Raw genomic sequence first — 4,753 nt, forward strand, 5'->3', positions numbered from 1 at the left:
TGCAGCTCAGCCCTGACAGAGCCTAGAGGCAGAAGCTGAAAGGTTTTCAGAAACCCAAACAGTTCTCTATTGCCTAATGTCTTTGCACAACGGCTTCATCCTTCTTCAGGGCAATTTTCTGGGTCTCCCCTTGACTCTGATAAAATGCAGCTACTTCATAGCTCTTGGGTTCACTTCGAGGAGGTACCAGCCCCTGTTCACATGCTGTGATGAGACTTTCATAGCTATTAACTCATTTAATCCTCATAACAACCCTGTAGCAGGTAGTCTTACTACCATCATCAACTCATTCTATTTTAAAATAAGGAAAATGGGGCCCAGAAGAGTTAATATAGATTTTCTTGCTCAGAAAAGGAAGGGTCAGTATTCAAACTAGACAGTCTCATTCTGCAGGCCTCACCCTTAATCACCACCCTCTGAATCTCGAGCCCAGATTTCCAGGAAGAAGAATCTGATAGGCTCAGTTGGTGGCAGGAACAGCCCTCCTGGTCCAGTTAGCCGTATCAGGCAGGTGTGGTCCCATGGTACAAATGTGTCTTCCAGAAGCCTAGGAGTCAGGGGTAGAGAGTGGGGGAAGAAGGAACAGCAGTTCTCAGAAAAAGTAGGATGTTGGGCGTCAGGCATACATTCAAAAAGGTGTCTGCTATGTCCTGTGTCCCAGGAGTTCAGATTCCCGTTTGTTATTCATGAACCAATTGAAGATTAAGGGAGTTAGGCAACTTGTTTCAGGCTATACATAAGTGAGAGAGGCAAGATTCAAACACAGCCTATCTAATTCCTAAGATTTACTTTATTATAACATGTTGTCAACGGAGAATGGCCAGGATAGTTGAAGGAATGTGTTACATGGTGGATTGCATTTTCCAAAAAGGCTGTAACAATATCCCCCACCAGACATGATATAACTTTGACATTTCCCCCATTGAGATAAGAGGGCTATCTATGGTCCTCCCCTTGAATCTGGGAGGGCTCGTGACTGTAGCAGAAGTAACACTGTAGGATTTCTGAGGTTAGGTCATAAAAGATGATATGATATAGCTTCTGTTGGTGTGCTTGGAATGCTTCCTCTTGGAACCCAGCCACCATGCTGGGAGGAAGCCCAAGCCTACTCCTGCAGAAAGACCATATGGAGAAATCTTGAGACAACAGAGAGAGAGAGAGAAAGGCTTGGCCAGCTCCAGCTACCCCAGCCCCCTACTGCCCCAGCTTCAGCTGATTGCATCTCACCATCTGATTGCAATCTCATGATGGAACTAGAGCCAGAACTCCCTACAAGAGCCCTTCTCACATTCCCATCCCAACCTACAGAAACTGTGAGAGATTATATGATTGTTGTTTTAAGCTGCTAAATTTTGTGGGGGGATTTATTACACAATATCAGTAACCAGAACAGCATATTCTGAGGAACAGAAGTCTTCAGAAGGACATGAGAGCCACCGTCAAGTATCTGAAGGGCTTTAAGTCTAAGAGGAGTTGGACTTGGAACCTGAAGCACTAGGAGGCGGCATTTCTATCACCAGGTGGAATTTACAAGGAGGAAAATTTAATTCATCACAGAAGGCTTCTTTAGGTTTAGAACTTGAGAATGAGTCACCCAACAGTGTGTTTAACTCTTCCTCAAATTTGAGCACTCTGTCACCAGCCATTCAAGCAGAGGATAGATGGCCACTTTGGTGGCTATTGTAGAAGAGTCCAGAAGACCCCAAAAGGCATCTTCCAACTTTAAAAAGACAGAATTCCTACATAGTTAAAGCTAAACTGTTTTGAAGAAGAAACATTTAATAATAGCAAACTTGTCTCAGAAGAGGTGAGGACTCATCTGGGCCTTTAAAATTGGAGAAGGTTGGGAAAGCAGAAGGAAGAGCCACTCTGCAAAGAACTAACGGGAACTGTTTATTTAACCAGCAAAACCAAATTAATCGTGCCCCTCTCACCTTTAGACCTAGTATCCCTTGCATGCATTTATGGTGTTATGGGCCATCATCCTTCCAGTCCCTTTCCCAGTCACTTGCAATCCTTTGCCTCCCTCAATCCTCACATCCCATTGGTTGCTAAATTGTTCCACTTTTATGGCCACAGTAAGTCCTGCATCTGTTCCTTCTGCTCCATTTGCACTATCATTGGCTTTGTTCATGTTATCATCACGTCTCATCTGGATGACTGCAGCAGCCCTCTGGATGGATAGAGTGTTGTCAAATTAATGCTCTAATGTCAAATGAATGCTAAAAGAATGCTCTTAATGTGCCAGTCCCTGGCTCTAAAACCAAAACTTTCATTTAGTTCCCACTGCCTTTAGAATAGAGATGAAATTTTTAGGCACTCAAAGCTTTCATGATATTGGAGAGAATGAGGGAGAAGGGAAAAAGGGGAGAAAGAGAGAGAGAGAGAGACCAAGGGGAGGAAGGGGAGAGAAAGATTAACTCCTGTATTAGTTTCTTAAGACTGCTATAACAAATTATCACAAATTGGGTGGCATAAAACAACAGAAATTTAGTGTCTCAGAGTTCTGGAGTCTAGAAGTCCAAAATCAAGATGTCTGGGCAGGGTGCAGTGGCTAATGCCTATAATCCTAGCACTCTGGGAGGCCGAGGTGGGAGGATTGCTTGAGCTCAGGAGTTTGAGACCAGCCTGAGCAAGAGTGAGACACCATCTCTAATTTAAATAATAAAAAAATCTAAAAATAAAAAGCAAAATTAAGGGTCAGCACGGCCACGTTTCCTCTGAAGGCTCTAGGGAAGAATCCTTCCTTTCCTCTTCCTACCTTCTGGTGGCTCCTGGCAAACTTTGGCATTCCTTGGTTTGCAGCTGCATCACTCCAATCTCTGCCCCGTCTTCACGTGGCCTTCCTCCCTGTATGTGTGTCCAAATCTCCCTCTCCTTTCTCTTATAAAGACATTAGTCACTGGATTCAGGACCACCCTAACCCAGTAAGATCTCGTTTTAACTTGATTATTTCTGCAAAGACCCTATTTCCAAATAAGGTCACATTCACAGGTACTGGGGGATTAGGATTTGAACATGTCTTTTTGGGGGACATAAGTTCAGCCCACTACAATTCCCACTGGTAGAAACTGACAGAACAATGGCTTAGCATAGGAATGGCATCTTGCTTTTGAAAAGGTCCTGGACGAAATGAAGAATTTCGGGAAGAGTGGAGGTAATATTAAATAGAGTAGGCCAGAGAAGTTTTTGAACACTGGAATAGCTTGCACAAAGGGTAAAATCTTACTTTTGTGAAAAATCAGTCTGGAAGCTGGATATAGGAGAGATTATAAGAGTTAAAGTTAGGAAGGTCAGTTAAGAGGATGCCTCAGTAGCCCAAAGGTGCAGAACTAGATTGTTACCACAAGAGAGCTGGAAATTTCACCTCTTTTGTTCATGTCTTCGTTCTTGAAAGCCTGTAGCCAAGAGCCTACAGCAGTGTCTGTCACGTAGTAGGGTGCTCAGAACACATTTGTTGAACAGATGAATGATGGACAAAGTAGAATTGCAGCAGTAGGAGAGAGAGGAGGAAAGATGCAACAGGCCCTTTCAGAGGTGGACTGACTTAGCTGTCCCTGCAACAAGGTAGGGGTGAAGAAGTACAGTTGTCCCTTGGTATATGCAGAGGATTGGTTCCAGGAACACCTGAGTATACCCAAACCCATGCATACTGAAGTCCCACAGTCAACCTCGCAGAACCCGAAAATACAAAATGTCACACCTCCGGGTTTGGGCATTGCATTTTTAATCTGTCTTTGATTGAAAAAAAATCTGCGTATAAGTGGACTCAAGCAGCTCAAACCCGTGTTGTTCAAGAGTCAACTGTGGTATCAACTAAGCATCACTTAAAGTGAGCCCCATAACTTGGTTATGTGTTGGAGGCAGACCGCACCTCTTTCCTACCGCCTGCCACACACTGTCTGGCACAATGTGTGTCTCCACGTCATTTCTCCCACTTCGCCTGTGCCTTTGGAGTACCGTGCACAACACTGTTGACGTTCATGTGTGTCCTCACAGCACCTTGCACACAGCGGGGCCTCAACGCAACTCCCAACAAATGGATTTCTACATTTAAGCAACATGGAAAGATTCCAGGATCTAAACTCCACATTTTGGACTTTCGTATGCTTCAAAATGCCTGGCACCCACTTAGCGCCCCATAAGCACTTGTTGAACCAAACAGAATAAATCAGATACGTCCAGTTCCGCCCTGGCGGCGAGGTCTGCATTTTGGCAGGATGACAGAATTCATTGCTATTAAATTCTTATATAAGAGTTAATGACCCTCCCAGCCCACTTGACATCCCTCCCACGACAGGAGAGGAAGGGAGAGGAAGCGAGAGCACTGTTTACAAACACACACACTGTTTGGGTGGCAGATTCACAGATTAATTTCTAGTCTCGGTTCACCACAAAGATCTTAAAATACTGCTGCAAGCTCCGTGTGGGGCAGAGGGAGGCGGCGCGCCGGGATTTCGGTTGAGGCGCATTTAATTCCATGGGGAAGGCCTGCGCACCTGGCACGGCGTGTCGGAGCCCTTCCCACCGCCCAAGGTCTCCGGGTCTGCGGTGACAGCGGCCCCCGAAGGCGACTGGAGCTCAAGGCCGTGTCCCGGGGGTCCCGCAGCGCCGTGCAGGCTTGGCCCGGGAGGTGCCCCCCGGGAACCATGCTTCCCTCCCCGGACTCCAGCCGCTCCTGAGCGCCGCACCGCCCGGGTGGGCGCCGCGCGCGCCCGCGTCCGGCCTCCCCGAGCCGCGGCCACCCCGGCGA

The sequence above is a fragment of the Propithecus coquereli genome, unplaced genomic scaffold (assembly GCF_000956105.1).
Source record: "Propithecus coquereli isolate 6110/MARCELLA unplaced genomic scaffold, Pcoq_1.0 Scaffold194, whole genome shotgun sequence".
NCBI classification, from domain to species: Eukaryota; Metazoa; Chordata; class Mammalia; order Primates; family Indriidae; genus Propithecus; species Propithecus coquereli.